This window comes from Equus caballus, chromosome 25 (assembly GCF_041296265.1).
Source record: "Equus caballus isolate H_3958 breed thoroughbred chromosome 25, TB-T2T, whole genome shotgun sequence".
Lineage (NCBI taxonomy): Eukaryota > Metazoa > Chordata > Mammalia > Perissodactyla > Equidae > Equus > Equus caballus.
The window spans coordinates 15,278,073-15,297,939 of record NC_091708.1 but is presented as its reverse complement, the minus strand read 5'-3'; the positions used below and the strand labels follow the sequence as shown (position 1 = coordinate 15,297,939).

Sequence of the window (19,867 nt, the reverse complement as noted above, 5' to 3'; positions counted from 1 at the left end):
AAGATGGAGAATTTCAGCAGAGAACGGGAAAGCAGCAAATAAGTTAAACAGAAAGTCTAGAACCAAAAAATAAAAACCTTGTAGGTTGACAACAGGAGGTTACATACAACTGAAGAGACAATTAGTGAAGAAAACATCAGAAGAAAATACACAGGCTGGAACACGGAGAGTCAAAATGGAAAAATGCAGAAACGCACGTTAAAGACTTGTGGGATGTGGACAAAGTATCGAAGAATAAGAGAGAGAAGAAAGCAGAAGCAATATTTGAGGAAATACTGGCAAAGTTTTTCCCAAAAAATGACAAAAACACCAGGAAGTGCTACAAACTCCAAGAAGAGCAAAGACAAAGAAAACCACACCCAAGTTCATCCCGGTCAAACTGCTGAAAAACAAAGACAGAGAGAAGATCTTAAAGTCAGCAGAGGAAAAGAGAGAGTTTGCCTTTAAAAGAACGACGCTGAGACCATCAGCCAATTTCTCAACAGGAAAGAAGAGAAGCAAGAAGACAACGGAATAGCTTCAAAGTGCTGAAAGAAAACATCTCTCAACACAGAATTCTATCTCCAGCAAAAAATCCTTCAAAGTTTAAGGCAAAATACATTTAATACAAAAACTGAGACGATTTGTGATCAGCACAAATACACTTGTGCAAATACAGAAGGGAGTTCTTCAAGAGAAAGGAAAATCATCCCAGAAAGAAGCACCTAGATGCAGGACGGAATGCAGAACAACGGAAATGATCAAGTGGGTCAGTATATCTAAGTGAATATTGACTACAAAATAATAGTAGCAATGTTATATGGAGTTTAAGATATACCGTTAATATCCTTGACATTAGTAGCACACAAGGCGGGGTGGGGGTGGGAGGAGGTGGAGAGAGTACTCTACCATCTTCACATTATCCAGAACTAGTATAAATTCTAAGTAAAAGTACTAATAAGAACCAAGATGATAGGTTTAAACCCAAATATATCAATAATACATTGACTGCGAATAGATCAGATACATAATTTTTAAAAAAGGTTGTCAGACTGTCAGATTAAAAATAAGCAACTCAATCACATAGAAAAGATACACCATAAATAAATGAGGTTGAGAGTAAAAGGATGGTAAAATTATGTATTCCATGCAAACATCAACCAAAAGACAGCTAGGTATCTTCACTACTCTAAGATAAAGCGGACTTTACAAAGCACCGTGGACATAAAGAGGGACATTTCATAAAAGAGTAGGTCTAAGGGGAAAATACAATGTCTAAATTTGTATTATGAACCTAAGAACATTACCCCAAAATATATAAACAAAAAACTGGCAGAAATAAAAGAAAAATCCACATGATGGTTAGAGACTTCAACATGTCCTTCTCAATTACTGATAGAAAAAGCAAACATAAAATCAGTAAGGATATAGATTTGAACAAGATTAACAAATGGCCCAATGGATAGATATAGAACAGTGGGCCCAACTAGTGTCAAATACACATTCTTTTCAAATACCACAGAATATTTACCAAATTGTCCCAAACCTGAGACAAAAATCAAGTTTCAAGAAATTTCAGAAGATTTAAGTGATACAGGTTATGTCCTGACTAATCACGGTGTAATTAATAACAAAGAGATAACTAAAAAACCCTTATGTTTGGAAATTAACCAATACCCTTCTAAATAGCTCATAGATTAAAGGAGATCATGAAAGTGAGAAATATTTGAAGTGAATGACAATGATTTTTTGTAAACTACATATCCATTTTTGCAGATGAAGGGCTAAAGCCACACTTAGAAGGACATTTATGGCCTTAAATGTGCACATTAGAAAAACGAGAAAGGCTAAAAAACAATGCTCTCAGCTGTCATCTTAAGAAGTTAGAAAGAGAAAGAACATCAAATTAAACCCAAAGAAACTGAAGAGAGGAAAAAATAAAGATCAGATCAGAAATTAAGTTAAAAAATAGCCATATGAGAGAATCAACAAGGCAAAAAGTTGGTTCCCTGAAAGACCTAATAAAATTAACAACCCCTTGCAAAGCCAAGAAAAAAGCAAAAAAAGGGAATAAAAAAGGACATCAACTACAGTGTCTCCAGACATTAAAATATAAGTGAATATTATTAACAACTTTGCTGATAAATTTGAAATGATAAATTAAATGGACTAATTCCTAGAAAAACATAACTTAGCAAAAGGACTGGAAAATCTGAACAGTCCTATATCTATTATGGAAATTGAATATAGCCTGATATTGTTTCATATAGCAATATGTTGTAACCATTTCCTTATGTTATTAAATATACTTGTTCCGTGACAGAGGACATGTATTATAGTAATTATAGTAGTTAGTTAAGACTGGGATTTCATTTAAGCTTTCCTTATTGTTCACCATGTGACCTTTGATAAATTATATAACCTCTTTCATAATTTTTTTTAAATACTGACCTCGTAGGTGAGATATCACGTTAATTTAGTACAATGCCTTGGATCCCGTAAATTTTTGATAAAGATAGCAATGAGGATGTTTAATGACTGCATAGTAGCTTATTTTCCCGTCTTATAAATGCTACAAGAAAATCCTTGTTTATCTACCTTTACACATATCCCTAATTCCCTCAGGATAAAATCCTGGAAGTGAAATTGATGGATCAAAAGAGACTCATGATGCCTGGGGCCCAAATGTCCTTCAGAGAAGCTGAATCAGCTGACACTCCACAAACAATATAAAAATGCTCATTTTCCTACACCCTTGTCCACCTGGATATTATCCTTTTATATTTTTGCCAATTTGGTAGGACAAAGTGGCAGATCAGCATCATATTTATTTTGCATTTTACTTATTATGTAGTAAGTATGAACATTCATTATATCTATTGGCATCTGTAAGTGTCTTTTCATAAACTGCCTTTTCATATCTTTTAACAGAGCAGAAGAAAGGGAGGAGAACTGGTGCAAATTGCACAATCCTGGTGGTCAAGGGTCCCAAAGCAAAGACCCAAAGGTCCCAAAGCAGTTGGTTCTCAAACTGGCCCCCATCCACAGAGGGCAAGGAGAGACTGAAGAAAGAGGTGGACCACTCCAGATTGGTAGGTAGCAGATGTAATAAGCGAGGAAACTTACTTACGAGGCTTGTCTTGGGCGGCCACGAGAGAAATAGGTCTCTGCACCTGACCGCCAGCATCTCAAGAGCTTTTATGGAGGCTTAAGTGGGTTCAGTCATGTATTCAGTCCAGATGATCCCAACAACACCTTACTCTCTCAAGGCTGCGTTCCTGAAGCAGCGCCTCGTGTTTGAATGGTGGGCGGATCATGCATCCCAAGGACAGGGAGGGAGGAGCCTCCGATTGCCTGGGTCCAGCTCCAGGGTCAACCAGCCATCATGTCCTCTCCATTATTTCCTCCAACAGCAGCATCTGAAAAATTTTTAGCTAGACTTCCCTTTCTGGAAACGCAAGAATTATTTGCTCACATGGGCCTTCTTGACAGCCCTTCTTTCAACCATTTTTCTCCTGGGATATTTGCATTTTTTCATATTGATTTATAAGAGCTCATTACAGAGTATATGGTTTACTTTTTAATTCTGCTTAGAATTATTTACTTTCATTCTCATTTAATCATGAAAGTATTAGGCCGTGGATTTGTCTCTGCAATTTTGGTCATATCCTACAGGTCCTTACAGGGAGTGTTCTCATTATTATCTTCTCAATTTTTGCATCTGCAATTTGTTTTTCAGAGTATCTGGATTTAGGACATAGATATAGAAGAGAAAACAAAATCAGAACAGTACAATTACCAACTCATATTATCTGTTAGGTTTTGATTCTTTAATAATGACAGAATATTAAACAAAGCACATAAAACCATACCACGAGGATATTCTCAACCAGAGTGGTTGGGTCTTTTTTCCAATTCAAAGGTTAAAAGAAAAACATATGGGAACAGGGAGAGAAGATAAATTCTGAAAGGCAAAAATTATACATATTCATTGTCAGAAGTTGTATGTAGTTGAAATGACATTGTGCCCACTATCAAATAATGTTTTGCCATACCAGATGTAACCTATAATGCTCACGTCTCAGAAAATGAGACAATTCCAATGACAGGCTGTGGACGGCCAACAGCTGTAGTTGAGTCTTAAGTGATCCCAAGCGAAAAACATGTCACCACAACAAACTTCCCTGGGGTCAGTTTTACTGGGACTAGAAATTATTTCCATGATTAACAATGTACCAGCGTTGTTTATATTGTAGCATTGACAGTTCAGAAATTGTTGATGTTTCCAAAAGAGGCATCTGATAAGAGATTTTGAAATTATTTGAATTGAGAACAGCCCATGGCCTCTTGTCAAATTAAGCTCCTAGTAAATGCCTAGAGAGAGAGGGCATGAGGAAGCCCAGAACAGGGCCTGCAGGAATGCAAAATTTCATGAACTGACTGGAGGCACTGACTGAACCAAGGAATTTACTAAACTTTTCCATGGCATCTTTTCAGGTGAAAGCTTCTTGTAAAATCTGTGCAATATCTAGAAAAACAGGCAAGCTTAATTCTGCTTAATCATGTTTGTCAGTGTTTGTCAAAAAGATGAAATTGTGCCCCATCTAATGAGATGCAGTAAAATGGGCTATGAGAGCTTGGAAAAGCAAGATAACAAAACACAAAATATACAACTGCAAAAGGGATGCTGGTTCTGGCCTCTATTTTGGCACAAGTGAGTCTGTTCCCATCATAGCCTAACTATAAGAATCGGAAGCACTGGCTTTTTTCAAATACCAGAGACACAGGATTTCTTGACATCAGCATTTCCCAAACTGACTTCCCACAGAATCCTCATAGCTCAGCACCCATTTAACACTGGTCTGGGAACCACCTTTTGGAATTCAAACCAGCGAAACCCTGGGCCGCCAAAGCAGAGCGTGTGAACTTAACCACTCTACCACAGGGCTAGCCCCTAAATGTGTCTATTTGCTAAAACTTGTTTGTATCTCCCAAAATCAATACTCAGGAACTCTTGGCTTCATTCACTGACATTTGAAAAGCAGGGAGAATTCTGAGTTGCCCAATGCTCGCGTTCCCAGCTGAGGTTGAACAAGGCGATGTTCTGCCTTCTTGTTTCAGATCTCATCCTGTAAACAAATGTCCTTTCCGCGGTTTATTTAGTGCCACGTTTTCCACATTGTTGTGCTTTTTGTGGTGCTTTCACAGGGCCCCAAGCATAGTGCTAAAGTCTGTCTAGTGTTCCTCTGCACAGGGAGGCTGGGAAGTGCCTGACGGAAAAGTAAATGTGTTAAGGAGGCTTCCTTCACACACGAGTGATAGTGCTGCTGGCCACGGGTTCAGCATCAATAATCAACAATGATATTAGATAAGGTGTCTTTAAATAGAAATGCACATAAAACAAGGTTATATTGATCAGTTGACAAAGACATTGTGACCAGACGCTCACAGGAACCTAACCCTGTGTTGCCCCTAGGAGCAATGACACAGTACTTGCTAATTCAGTGTTTGAGGCAACTTCATAGAACATAACTACCAGCAAATAACAAGAACGGATTATATATATCTAAATGAGTCAGAGGAACTTTAGGAGTTTAATTTTTCAAGCTGGGGAAATGAGCTTTATCTTATTCAGATAAGAGCCTTCTCTGATAGCCATTCATTTATTCAATCAATGAACATATATCGAGTTCTATGTGCTGGGTATAAAGTGGTAGCAAACACAGACATTGTCCTGAGTTTCTGGAAGTCTGTGATCTAGCAGGGAAGGGCCACTGTTCCCATATGTTGTATAATGCACAACCTGAGTGGGGAACACAGATGCAACCAAATAATCACATTAACCAATTAATAATCACAAACTTGAATAAGTGCTCTTTAGGAAAAGAACATGGTTCTCTAACAAGGAAGGCCCCCAACTTACACGGAAGGTGGGAAGTGGGGAGGATATTCCAATCAGAAAACACGGCCTGGGCAAAGGCTTGTAGCAGGAAGGAGGGTGAAATTCTGTAGAAACTGAGAGAAGAACATTGTGCCTGAAGCAAAAGAAAGAAATGAAAAACGGTCCAAAATAAACCTGGAGAGACAGGCAGGCAGTGAATCACCCAGGGCCCTATAAGCCAAGCTAAAAAATGTTGGTTTTATTCTGAGTGCAAGGGGAAACCACTAATGAGGGGTGATTAGATTATTTACCTTAAAAAGATTGCTCTGGTTACAGCGTAGAGAAGGCAGAGAAGGTGGTCAGAGTCAGTGTAGGGAGAGCAGTTAAACTATCGTAACCTCCCTTGTGTCCCTTACAGTGTAATTATAGCCTAACAAATATATAGCTATCCATGTGCAGATTGGACCATACGCTGAGGCAAGAGTGATGAGAAAAATCAGCCTGGCCATCATCAAAAGAGTTTTATATCTCTTCTTCTAGAATTTATAAACCATGGGAATAATGAATTTCCTTTCAGATGCATACTTAATCTTCTTTACTCTGACTTTCCTCATCTTTCAAAAGAAGTGTTTGTGTCTCCCTTCAAATGTATACCTTGTTTGTCATTATTCCTCCATTGTCACAAAGTCTGCGTAAGTCAATTTTTCAATGTATACTATCAATATTCTTAGGAATACAAAGACTTCCCTCCTCTGTGGATCCCAAAGCCGTTTCTGGAAAGGATGGAGGTGTCAGGGAATCTTGAGTTATCCCCTGGAATTAAAGGTAACCCAGAAACTCATGATTTAAGACATCTGGCTTTTGGCTGTAGATGGTCTCTTCACTTTTTCCTGTATGAAGACTTTTAAATAAGTGGTAGAAGCTGTGTTTCAAAAGAGAAGGGGAGGAAGGAAAGGGGAAGAGGGGAAGAAACTGGAACAGGAGGAGAAGGGAAAAGAGAAGGCATCTCCTACCCGTGTGACCTTATCTGGTCCTCGTTTGACCAATGACTGTAAATAGACATTTTTAAGATAAGCATGGAAACATGAATATGGACTGTGTATTAGATGATATGGGGACATTTTGTTAGATGAAATAAAGCCATGGTGATATGCAAAAAAAAAATTTTTAAGTCCTTCTCTCAATCAGAGATGCACTGAAGCATTTATGGGTAAGATGACATGATGTCTAGGATGTTTTATAGTACTCTAGAAAAGGGCTAAGATAAATGAAATGTGATTGACAAAATGCAAATAATTGTTGAGGCTGGGTGGCGGGACACGGGATTCACTCTACTTTACATAGGACATACTATACTTTTCTCTCAACTTTTGGTATGTTCTTGAGGCCGAGGAGACAGAAGCCAAATAGCAATGGGCTAACGAGTGACAGGGAGATACTCTGCGTTTTTGATATCTCAAAGTCCTCTATACACTTTTATTAAACACTAGGCCTTGTTTTAACTGGGATTCAGGAAATTTAGAGGGTGCATCGTGTTCGTGGTTGGGAGGGGATATAATCCAGCCTCATTTCTCAGAAGACAATGGTCCAGGAACCACAGCGGGTGGCCAATAGCACAGCCCACAGCGGTCCCTGGGGAAGCACGAGCACAACCAGGAGCCCTGCGATCCTGGAGGCCAGACAAAGGTGACAAGCAACAAGCAGATAGATTCGGGGACTTGTAATGATTCCTTGCAAGCCCCAGAGATGACTTGGCGGGGAGAACCTGGTAAATGTACACAGTTCCAGTGTTCAGCAGAACGAGTGCACAAACTCAATATTGGGGTTTCAAAGGGAGAGGTTATGCCTTGAGGCTGGACAACTGGGGAGCAAGAACAACACGTGGACACACGTGCAAAGAAACACTGACACTTAGACAGCACTTACCTTGAGCCGGGCACTGCTCTAAGCTCTTTACATACACTCATTTCATCCACATTTCAACAACTGCGAGTAGATATTATTATTTATAAACGCAGGAACTGAAGGACAAAGAGATTCTGTAATTTGCCCAATCCAGCTAGTGAGGAGAAGAGCTGGAATTCTCACCAGGTCATCTGACTCCAAAATCCATGCTCAACCTCCGTTCTATACCACCTCTCACAACACCACACACACACATACACACACACACACACTTTCTCTCACGCTCTCTCCCTCCGTCTCTCTCTCTCAGAAAACAACCAGATGGACATTCACTAGTAAGTTTCCGGGTAAATGTTTTTTTCCTTTGTGCTTGTCTATTTTCTAGGTTTTACGAGTTGAACATGTATTACTTACATTTTCATTTTTTTAATCTGTAAATATATTTTTTAAGCGAGGCCCTTCCTTCTTTAAAAATTCCCAAAATATTAATGTGAGATTTTGCCTAGATTAAGTGAAAGAAAAGTTTCTTCTCAAAGCATTTTGATTTCTGCTCATGAAAACGTGTTTTCTCAGAATAGAAAAGGCCTATGAGGTAGAAAATGTGACTGTTAACACAGGGAAAACACCAGGAAAACCCTCACATGGGGTCAGAGACCACTTCCACTACAATAGAGAGAGACAGCATGAACAGAGTGTGGTGCATTGCAAATATGGCCCCCAATTTTTCTACCCCAGTATCCACACTCCTTTGCAATGGGACTTTGCAGCTCTTCCCCACAAGACATGGGGTCCCTTCTGGAGATCTAACGTACATCACGGTGAGTACAGTTAACAATACTGTACTGTATTCTTGAAAGTTGCTAAGAGAGTGGATCTTAAAAGTTCTCACTATAAAAAAAAAAGGGTAACTATGTGAGGTGATGGATGTGTTAACTAACCTTATAGTGGCCATCACTCCTCAATATATACGTAAGTCAAGTCATCACATTGTCATACATCTTAAACTTACACAATGTCATATATCAATTATATCTCAATAAAGCGGGGGGGGGGGGTTCTATTTTTCCATCACCTTGAATCTGGATTTGGCCTTAATTTAGCCAAGAGACACTGACAGATGGGAGGCAAGCAGAGACCAGAAAAGCACTTGCTCCCTGTGGTTTATCTTCTTGCCGCTCTTAAAAGCTTGAGGTACTGTGTAAATGAACCCAAGCTGGCCCGCTGGAAGATGAGAAGCCAGGGGGAGAAAACCACGGCTCAGTGGTTCTCAGCCTGCCAATCACCAAACATGTGAATGAGGCCACAGCTGCCCCAATGACCCAAAGAACTGTGAGCTAAAGAAAACAGTTGTTTTAAGGCACTCATTTTGAGTCGTTTGTTACACAGCAAAAGCTCACTGCGACAGACTTAGATTTAAGCAAAGTATGCTAAGGTGTGTATATATGTTGCTTCCAAGAACTACATCTCTACGTTAAAGAAGCAGAACAAATAAAGTCTCTTTCTTAAAAAGTCCTTTTTTCTCTAGAAATTGTTTGCTCGCTTTTTAAGACATTACAAAAGAAGAGAGAAAAACTGCCCCCTCAGCCTCAACTAAGGAACTGTTATGATTAGACCTGGAATTATAGCCCCAACATTATAAATAAAAGGGGAGAGTCCACCACCTTCCTTAGTCAGAATGGTCCCTGGTAGAGTGCAACACAATGGTCTCCCTCCAGGAGCTCGGCAGGAGGCTACAGGCAAACCCCAGGGTCCTCTGACCCCTGATCACCAAAGGAGCAATTCTACCTTCAGGGGCTTAGGGCCAGTGGGACAACAGAAGATCCTGCTCCTTGATAGGGAGCTGGAAGCAGTGTAGGTAACATGTGGGTATCACTTGGCATTGCATGTAACAGAAAATCAAGGACTCTGATACTTGGTGTCCTGAAATACCCATTTCAAGGCAAAGAAGAAGATTTAAAAGTAGGGTCTGGTCCAGAGTGGAAAGGCAACCCCAGGTTCAGCAGAACTAGACGCCTGGCCTTAGGAAGAAGCATGGAGGGGATCACATACAGGATGTTCTAAGGACGCCTGCCCGCCCCGATGCCAGGAGAGTCACGGAACTTATCACAGACCATTTCTCAAGCAGGTAACAAGAAGGGAAAGACCAGTGAAAGAGAAATGAAAGCCATCAAAAATGCTTGTTATAGCTCTATTTTACCTTGAACCGGTGCTGAGCCACACAAACAACATAGCATTAGAAGGGCAGATTTGCTGTGGGAAATAAAAGATTTGGGAACACTCATACTGCAGATAGCTGCAAAACTCCTAGTGTGACAGCCGATTACCATTATCCACAGACATTTCTCTTCTTTCTCATGGCCAATAAGACTTTCTCACAATTCAAACGTCACTCTACCCAATTTCATCTTCATACTATTTTTCCCTCTGTTCGTATTGCAATAGGGACATGAGCATGGCCATCAGGTAAAGATAACATTGTTATTTCTTCTTTAGTGTCATTCCCTCTGAGGATATTTCTGAACCATGCGTTTTTTAAATGTTACTTGTTTAACAGTATGAAGCACATAGGGTTTTTTGGGAGGCTATAAATAAAATAAATTATGGAAAATATACACAGTACTGTCAAAACAGAATAGCCCTTATGAACTACATTCTTCAGATCTTCTCCTTCCTTGATCTCCTCTATGGTCACACAGTGGACCTTGTCACGTCCTGAAACAGTAGTCACTAATTTAGACCATACCTTCCCAATCTTCTGACCTTACAGAACCTCCAGTCCACTGGCCCCTCCCCCCCTCCCAGCCCATCACATTTCAAGAAACTATTGGTTCCATAGTTTGTTCAATTCCTCACATTTCCCTGACTAAAGTCTAGCTCTGGATACATCCAACTATCCACCTTCTCCACGCATGTTTCTGAGCTTTTGCCCATACTTGAGAAAAGTCCCACAAGGTTTCTCTAGACAGCTTGCTCTCCCACTCTGAGCTATCACTACTTAACCCTTAGACATTTTCCCACTCTTCAAACCTTCAATCTCCCCTCTAACCTCCTCACTCCCAGCAGATAATCTCACCTCCAACCAACCACGCAGAGAAAAGACACTCCAAATGGAAATTCCCTCAACTTGCCTTTCCTCCTTCCCTCCTGTTATAATTAGGACTCTCTCCTGTTTAAAAGCAATCCCTCCCACCTGTGTTCTGGATCCCATTTCCCCCATCACCTTAGGGCCTTCTAGCTAGCTATTCACAGCCCACGCCCACCCCAACCCCACTTCCCATCTCACTCTTCCCTGCTCACTCCTTCAGGTCAGCATTTGAACATGTCCGAGTCTTTCTCTGCCATTTTACTAAAAAAATGTCATCTTGTTTCTCCACTCTTACTTCATCTATCCCCTTCTCTTTTCTCGCCTTCACAGAGAGTCTTCCAGAGAGTTCCATACATTAACTCTTTCTGTGCATCACCGCCCACACACAACAGTCTTGATTCCACTCCCACAAGTCCCATGAAACAGTTGTCACTAAGACCAACTATGATCACCATGTTACAAAATCCAGCGGAAATGAGGACCCAGGAAAATCTCCAGAAGAAACTTAAATTGATCACCTTGCCATGATTGTCATTTTCCCTTAGACAAACTGTAATATATAGACATTATAGAAACTGTCACCTTACACAAAAATCTAACAAAAAAACAGTTTGCAATCACATTTATGGATACTAACAACAAATATTTAGCAAAGTTAGATTTTAAAAATAGATTAAAGAAACTTCATAATATATAAAGCGTGCTAAAGAAAACCTCAGAAAATTTGTTTGGGTTTGGTTTAGGCTTTTTTTAAAATATATTTTATTTTTTATAGCAGTTTTAGGTTCATAACAAAATTGAGTAGAAATTATAGAGAGTTCTCATAAATCCCCTTCTCCTCACACATATACAGTCTGCCCCACTATCAGCATCCCCCGCCAGGGTGGGGCTTTTTTTTTTACCATCGATGAACCTACATTGACACATCGTTATCACCCAGAGTCCACAGTTTACATTATAGTTGCAAAGTACAGTAATGTAATGTATACTATACATTCTATGGGTTTGACAAATGTATAATGACATGTCTTTATCATTGTAGTATCATACAAAATAGTTTCACTGCCCTAAAAACCTCTGTGCACCATTTCTTTATCCCTCCCTCACCCAACCCCTGGCAACCATTGATATTTTTGCTGTCTCCATAGTTTTGCCTTTTACAGAATGTCATACAGTCAGACTCATAGAGTATTCAGCCTTTCAGATTGGCTTCTTTCACTTAGTAATATGCATTTAAGGTTCCTCCATGTCTTCTCATGTCTGGGTAGCTGATTTCTTTTCAGTGCTAATAACATTCACTGTCCGTACATACCAGTTTATTTATGCGTTCACCTACTGCAGGGCATCTTGGTTGCTTCCAAGTTTTGGCAAGTAGGAATAAAGCTGCCATAAACATTGTGTGCGGGTTTTTGTGTGGACATGTTTTCAATTCATTTGGGTCAATACCAAGGAGAAAGTTTGCTGGATTACATGATAAGAGTACATTTAGTTTTGTAAGAAACTGCCAAACTGTCTTCCAAAGTGGCTGTACCATTTTGCTTTTCCACCAGCAGCAAATGAGAGCTCCTATTGATCCAGGATAGTTTGTTTTTACAGAAATAAAATAATTCTATGCACATTACTCCACACCTTCCCTTTTTGTCTTAACACAAAGCACAGACATCTCATTAGTTAGTGATAAAGATCAAATTCCCTTGTTTTAATATGTGTGAATATGTATATGTGTGCGTATATATATATGTATGTATAATTTTATATAGCTAGGATAGTATACGTGCTATTTTTTTCAAATCCCGACTCTTCCATTTTGCCATGAGCATTTTAAAACCTCAATGCCTCAGCTTTCTCACCTGTAAAATAAAGATAATTTAGCGAGTTTACGGAGTTAAGATATATAGTGTGTTTATAACTGTACTAGGCATACTAAACACTAGTAAATGTTATAATTATAGGGAAAAATTGTTAAAGATGTCAGAATGGACCAAAGAGATTTCTGAGTGTGCCATATAGCAGGCGCTTCCAGGTTATAGCAACCTTTCATTGTTACGGAGCTATTTTACAACTCTGTAAGTTGCAGAAAATGGAGAATCATATAAATTATTCTTGCCCATGAAAACGCAATTTCATTGTGTCCCGCGGAATATAATCGATTACTGCCTCATGTTTTACACCTATTTATAAATTCATTCCAACATTCCTTATTTGCCTACATAATGTGTGGTTCTGTGAATTTCCCTTTGTGTCAACTGTAACATCTTACTGGTTCTCCCATCTTTGACACATGTTCATTTTATATTTGTATGAGAGTCATGATTCCATATCTTTTTAAAGTATCCTTCAACACTTAATTATAGTATTTTTTCAAGAAAACGGTTGTGAGTCAAAAATATATTCTCACACATGCAAGGGCGCAGATATATACATAGAACATAGAACACATACCTTCATTGTTAAAAGTGCTTGAAGAAATTGGCACATTGAAGCACACATCTACATTAAGAACTCTAGAACAGCAAAGAAATGAAGTAAAACACTGAATTCTTTAAATATAAATCATATAAATAATTATGGCTAGGGGCTGGCCCCGTGGCACAGCGGTTAAGTGCACACGTTCCCCTTTGGCGGCTTGCGGTTCGCCGGTTCGGATCCCGGGTATGGACATGACACCACTTGGCAAGCCATGCTGTGGCAGGCGTCCCACATACAAAGTAGAGGAAGATGGGTAGGGATGTTAGCTCAGGGCCAGTCTTCCTCAGCAAAAAGAGGAGGATTGGCAGCAGATGTTAGCTCGGAGGTAATCTGCCTCAAAAAAATAAGTAAATAAATAATAATGGCTAGAGGATGCAAGGAAAAAAGGATGTTTTGAAAATAACATATACTATTTTTCAAATAAATTTAACTACAATAATCTGGAGAGGATTCCAAGAAGACGGGATACAGTATACGACTCTGACAGCCTCCCATGCCCAATTCCCTTCTTAGGTAGATGGGAAACCCTATTCCATAACTACCTTGGAACATACAGAAGAATTTCCCCTACCTGCCTGAAAAACTTTCCACAGAAAAGGTACAGTTGAGAGTCGGGTGGACTCTCTTTTCTCTTTATACCTGCTTTGTTCCCCATCAGGACTCCCAAGCTGAGAATTTTCCCTTCCGGCAGCTTCTTTCTGCAGGTCTTGCCAAAAACAGACCTTCCGCCCGCAATCATCTGCTTCAACTAAGCGGATCCAGCAAGGGCCAGTTAATCTCTGATCCGTGTATGCGCAAAAATAATAAGTTTGATTTGTCTCTTTTTGTAAGCATAAGAACACTAAGAAACTGTAAGGAATGTATACTATCTTGACCCAAAATGCTTTGTCAGGAAGAGAATCTGCAGAAAATGTATTTGTTTAAAACTTGCAAAACAAATTAACGTGATTCTGACTCAGCAATGTCTGAGCACTTACAAACCCATAAATAAGCCACACCATCCACATCAAGAACATTTCTTGAATGAAAGGTAAGTGGCTATGGGGCCGTTGGTGGGTATCTTGACCAATGAAGGAATTAGTATAAGAGTGACTTCGCAGCCCTGCTACGGGAAAGCATGCTAAGAAACGACGAGGAATTTACCTCAGGTATACCCATATTTTCTACTTAACAAAGAAAAGCTACAGTATACTTAAATGCGTAATTCCTGAAATGAATTAATAAATATAATTCTGCCTCATACGGGTACAACTCTAAGAAACGTCAAGGAATCCATATCATTTCCACTCAGAATGTTTGCTTCTTGGAAAGAAAGACAGGTCTTTCCCCAAAAAGGTAACCAGATATTATTTCCCCAAAATATGCTAACCAAATACTAAGTCTTCTAAAAAGTTCACATCTCTCTAGACCACATGGCCCAAATTTTGTCTGAAAGGACCAGATAGTAAATACTTTTGGCTTTACAGACCAAATGGTCTCTGTCACAACTATTCACAGTTGTGCAAAAGACTGACGACATGTCAACAAATGGTCATGGCTGCGTTCCAAGTAAATTTATTTACGAAATCAAGCAGAGCCCCAGATTTGGCCCTAGGGCCATAGTTTGCTGACCCCCTGCTCTAGACCTTACCTCTAGAACTCACAGTTTACACAAAACAGTGTGACGAGGGGGTCAGTAAATACTCCCCCCCACACCCCCACCGCACCCCGGTGTCCTTGTTTCCCAGAGCTCAGAGCTCCGTGCTCTCCCTAGAACTGTTTTCTAAATAGCCCAACGGCCCCTCAGGCAAGGAGAAGAAAATCTCTCCTTTGTCTTGCTTGTTAGTATTCCAGATTGTTCCTCAGAGTCAATGAAGAAGAGAAGATGCAGAGGACATTTTCAGAGAAATCTTCTGTAATGTGTGACTTAATCTCACTTCAAAGGGATCCTCTTCTGGCTCAGAGAAGGGCATTTTAACCCAAAGCACCACTTCTTCCTCACAGGAAATTAAGTACCAGCGTGGCTTAGGCTGCCATCTTGTGGCTAATTGGAGGAAGGAAAGGGAAAATCGTTGGACCCAGACACTGGAACAAGCTGGAAACGTGTGCTTCGTAACAGGCCTCTGTAACATGTACCAGATACTGGGGCTATACAGGGAGTCAAAACTCAGTTCTCATCCTCAAGGAGCTTACAATCTGTAGGAGAGAAGATAGATATTAATCCAAAAATTTGCAAAAAGATAAGTAAAATTACAACCATGAAAAAAGGTCTGAAGGAGCTTTATGTGGTGCTCTGAAAGTGAATAAAACAGATTTGACCTCGGGGGGAAGGTAGAGAAAGCGTCCCTGTGGATGAGATGATTCAACGAAGGCCTGAAGCTGAGGAGGGACCTACCAGGTGAAAAAGCGAGGGAAGATAATTTCAGAGAAAGGGAACAGTGTCGTAAAAACTTGGCGGCGCGAGGGAAGCAAGGCAGAGTGTGGTATGAGATGAGGCCAGGGAGGCACAGAGGGGCCAGGTTGTGCAGGGCCTCAAAAACCGTGAAAATGGGGGAGGTTTCTTTATCCTATAAGCAGAGCGAAACCATAAAATGGTTTCAAGACGTGACAAAATCAGATTTACATTTCAAAAAGAGCACACTGTATCAGTCACAGTCCAATCAGGAGACAGAAACTACACAGCAATTTGGGAAAGTTTAATATCAAGAATTATTAACTATTTAACAGGAGATTGGAGTAACGGGGGACTGGCCTACAAGAAATCAAGATATAGGCCCAGCAGACATAAGGATCAGCCACTCCACCTTATATAGCAGATATAAGGAAGCGCCTCCTGCTCCCAGTGCTGAGCCCCAGACCTTGTTGGGGAGGAACCCACCATCGCTCCCTGGATAGCAGAGAAGTCACAGTGGGGGAACTTGCTGAAAATCCCCCCTCTAGGGTGCAGGGGGGTGGGGGGGAAGCCATTCAAAGGGAGGGAACTCTCTGGAGGTACTCCGCTCTGAAACCACCCAAAATGGGAACCACGAGGAGCTTCTGGCACTGAGTGCTGCTGGCCATGGACCCCTACAAGAGCTGGGCTCAGGAACCTGGTGCTGGAGAAGCCGGGCACTGGAAAGGCCGCGCGCCCGCTCTGCAGGAGCCTGTGGAGTAGCATGGGCCTGACTAGGAACGAAACCTTCCCTCCTCCAGTGTCTCTCCAGTGCCCTCTACTGACAAAGTTTAGCATCATGCAGCTGGCAAAGCAAAAATATTTAAAGGACCCAGCAACGCACTATGGATTTGAAGCTGAGAGGCCATAAATTGATAACCAGCACACATTGGCCTCTAAGTGGAGAGCCTTCTAGAAGAGAACCAAGAGTGGACGCAAATAGACCAGTTAGGAGGTACTTAAGTAGTCCAGGAGAGAGACGAGAAAGTGGTCATAACCTATAAGGGGCTAGACAACATACACCAGCAAGTTCCCCATGGGCTGTGGGAAGGACACCAAATAGCATGGTTTATGTTCCTTTGCTCACCGGACTTGCAGAAGAGCTGCCTCAGAAGGCGTGGCTAGAAGAGCTGCCTCAGAAGGCGTGGCTAAAAGAGCAAGGAGGGTCCGCTGTCAGGGTCTTGGTCTTAAGGCAGCACCAGCTGTACTGAGTCAATTCTTTGTACACAGTAAGGCACAGGAGGAGCACTGCTCCCAAGAGACAGACTTAACAAACACATGAGTGCAGTGCAATCAAAGCCACACCCAATGCATGCAAATACTACCGCAGCCAGGCTTACAAGAGCAGGCTTTTGGGTCCAAAAATTTACCAAAGCATGACTTCTGACAAACCATCACTCCTATTTTTAAAAAGCTTTTAAACAAATGGCCTTAAAAAAAACCACAGCAGCAAGCCTGGACTTCTGGTGCTTCATACAGGCCTTCAGTTTACCTGCTGTCTCAAAACCATCAGCGGGGCAAGGTCCAGGTGAGAGGGCTCAAGTGCCGCAGCTTGTCTGTAAGGGGTCTCCCCTCATTTCTCCAAAACATTAACACTGCCAGGTGGGAGAACCTGAGTACTAACTGAGAAGCTGAGGTTGAAGTAAATTTGCCTACAACTAAAATTTACCACTCAAACACAAAAACGAACAAGAGTTTATCAACGGCTCCTTCTTGGGCGGTGAGCCTGAGGATGGGGAGAGGGGTGGGGCAGGTGACTATTGCTTTTTTAATAAACTCTTCTGTGTGGTTTGATATTTTTTTAATCAGGCTTGAAACGAAGGTGCAAACGAGCTTTCAAATGGATAAGGGAAAGCTGTTACATCATGATGACACTCAACTAGAATTTTAATTACTCAAAGATTACCCTTGGGTCTGAAAACGACTTGAGGACTTTTTATTATCTGAGATGACTAAAGAAGTTACAGGATCTGCCTGAGATAGTCAATAGGGAAGGACACAGTTCCCCTCTGCTGGCACTCCTTTGAATTCAGCTCTCTCAATATAATGGCACCCACAGGAAGCACACTGAGAAAGAACTGCTTAGAACTGAGCTCTGCCCGTGGGTGGAACCAGGATTTGGACAAGTCTGAATCTAGCGGTAGCCTCAGTTTCTGCGAGAGTTGAGCAAGCTCTTCTCTTCCATGAAAGGTTTGCTTGCTCCTGCAAGTTGATTTGCACAATGCTGCAGCATCAAACCAGAACTCTTCCTCTTCGGGAGGCATGAATCAATATTTCAAAATGAGTAGCGAACCAGACCATCCTGGTGCATTTGCAAAGGAGGATATGGCTTAAAACTCCTTGAATCCATCATCCTGCCTATAACGAAGACGTGAAAGGCTAAGCGTAGAGAGCCCTGATGAGCCTCCACCGAAGGCAGTGGGTGGGTGTCTGAGGCCTGCCTCTAGCTTCAAGCTTAGGGAAGGGGATCTGCGCAGGATCCCTCAGAGAGCTTGCAGTTCAGGAGTAGCTGCGAATTGTCCTCTGACTCCCGCCTGGGAAACCCGGAGAACAGTGGCGCCTTCCAGGTGTGGCAAGTTCGCAGGGCTGATTCTTTCTGTGGAGCATTTTCAGAGGTTCCTCATTCAATGCCTCTCCTCCAGCAAGCCCCTAACAACACCCCCTCAACTTCTGCATCTTAACTGCACAGCCCTAACCCCCTCTGCAGAGGGCTCCTCGCCTCTGGGAGAAGACCTTCTTAAGGAGAGTTCTTTTGCAAGTGACCACCACACCAGCTCCTATCACAGACCCACTTGGCCCAAAGAAAGCTCACTCATCATTACCCTTCTGTCATTTTATCCACAACTTGTTCCTAAATCTAATTCGACCTGCGGAAAGAAACTGCTCTTGTCTCACCCGCAAAGCTTTGATTTAACAGCTTGCCCGCCAGCCATAAATAACAGCACAGTTCAAGGAGAGAGTATTGGTACTATTATTGCAAAGAAACCAAAAAGAATTTTTTTATTTCTGATGTGCGTGGGCGGGGCTGCAAAATATTCTATCATATGTGCATAACTATATTTTAATTAACAAATTCCCTATTGATATCAGATTGCCACCAACTTTTTTAATTAACACAAAATTCTAGAAACCAAACTTCACTCAACGCGCCACCCACGTGCAGAACTGGGCTCCTAACCCACCGAGGGAGAAACGCCCCGCCCCGCAGCCCTGGGAGCCGGCGTGCTGGAGTCGGCGCCGCCACCGTCCCGCCGCAGCGCGCATGCGTCACCTAGCCAGCACTGTTCACGTCCATGTTCCCCGCTCCGGTACACCTCCTTCAGGAAATGCAGTCTTCACTCCTCCTGCTTCCTTGCCGAACCTGGTTCAAGATGGTTAGGGGCTGCATCTAGAACCGTCCATCCCTGGGTAGCACGCCCCTCCACGACCCGCCCACACGGAAGCGGGCACTCTCCGCCACCGGGGGGCTGGGCAGGGCTCCGAGCAAGGAGGGAGCCTATCAGAGCCGAGGCCCCGCCCCCTCGCGCCACTATCTCCGGACTGGTGGGGTGATGTACTACCTGAAGATTTGTTGTGAGGGTTAAAAAAAGTACGCACGGTTCCAGATGCTTAAAGAGCATAAAGTGTAGCGATTGTTACCCGCCTCCATGTCTAGTCATCTTCCTTCCGGTGGCAGTGGTAGTTTGGCTCTACCTCTCCAAGATTAATCCTGTGCCCTCAGTCATCTTCCACCTCCTGAAGAACTTCTGAGCAGTTGCCACTCCTGTTGCCTTCATGTGATCCCTTTCTAACTGGAACTTCTTCAGTCCGTCTCCCCCATCATTTACACACAAATATCCTCCTGTTCTCTTGGCTCCTTACTGCTATAGCTACCTCTCCTTTCGCTCTTCCTGTCTCATGAAAACTGCAAAAGGTTATCACGTCCGTCTCTCCTTCATCCCTCCCACCCCATCTGCTTTACTGGCATCTGGCTTCTTTCACTCACTCCGCTAAAACTGCCCCCAGCAAGGTTTTGAGTGGCCGTGTCATTAAACCCAGTGAACGCTTTTCCGTGCTGCGTTCTCTGCAGCGTCTGCCACATCCCCCTGCAGACTCTGTACACCGCTCTGCCGCTCCCTCTGGTATCCATAATGCTCAC

The 19,867-nt window shown here is 42.0% G+C and overlaps 1 long non-coding RNA gene across 1 annotated transcript; it reads right to left on the bottom strand.

The window, feature by feature from the left end:
• Positions 1-11,573: 11,573 nt before the first annotated feature.
• LOC111770698 (uncharacterized) lies at positions 11,574-19,202 on the bottom strand. Its single transcript, XR_002804102.2, has 2 exons — positions 19,001-19,202; positions 11,574-15,494 (listed from the first exon to the last, which is right to left on the bottom strand). It is a non-coding gene; the product is annotated as an uncharacterized lncRNA (long non-coding RNA).
• Between the last annotated feature and the right edge of the window lie 665 nt (positions 19,203-19,867).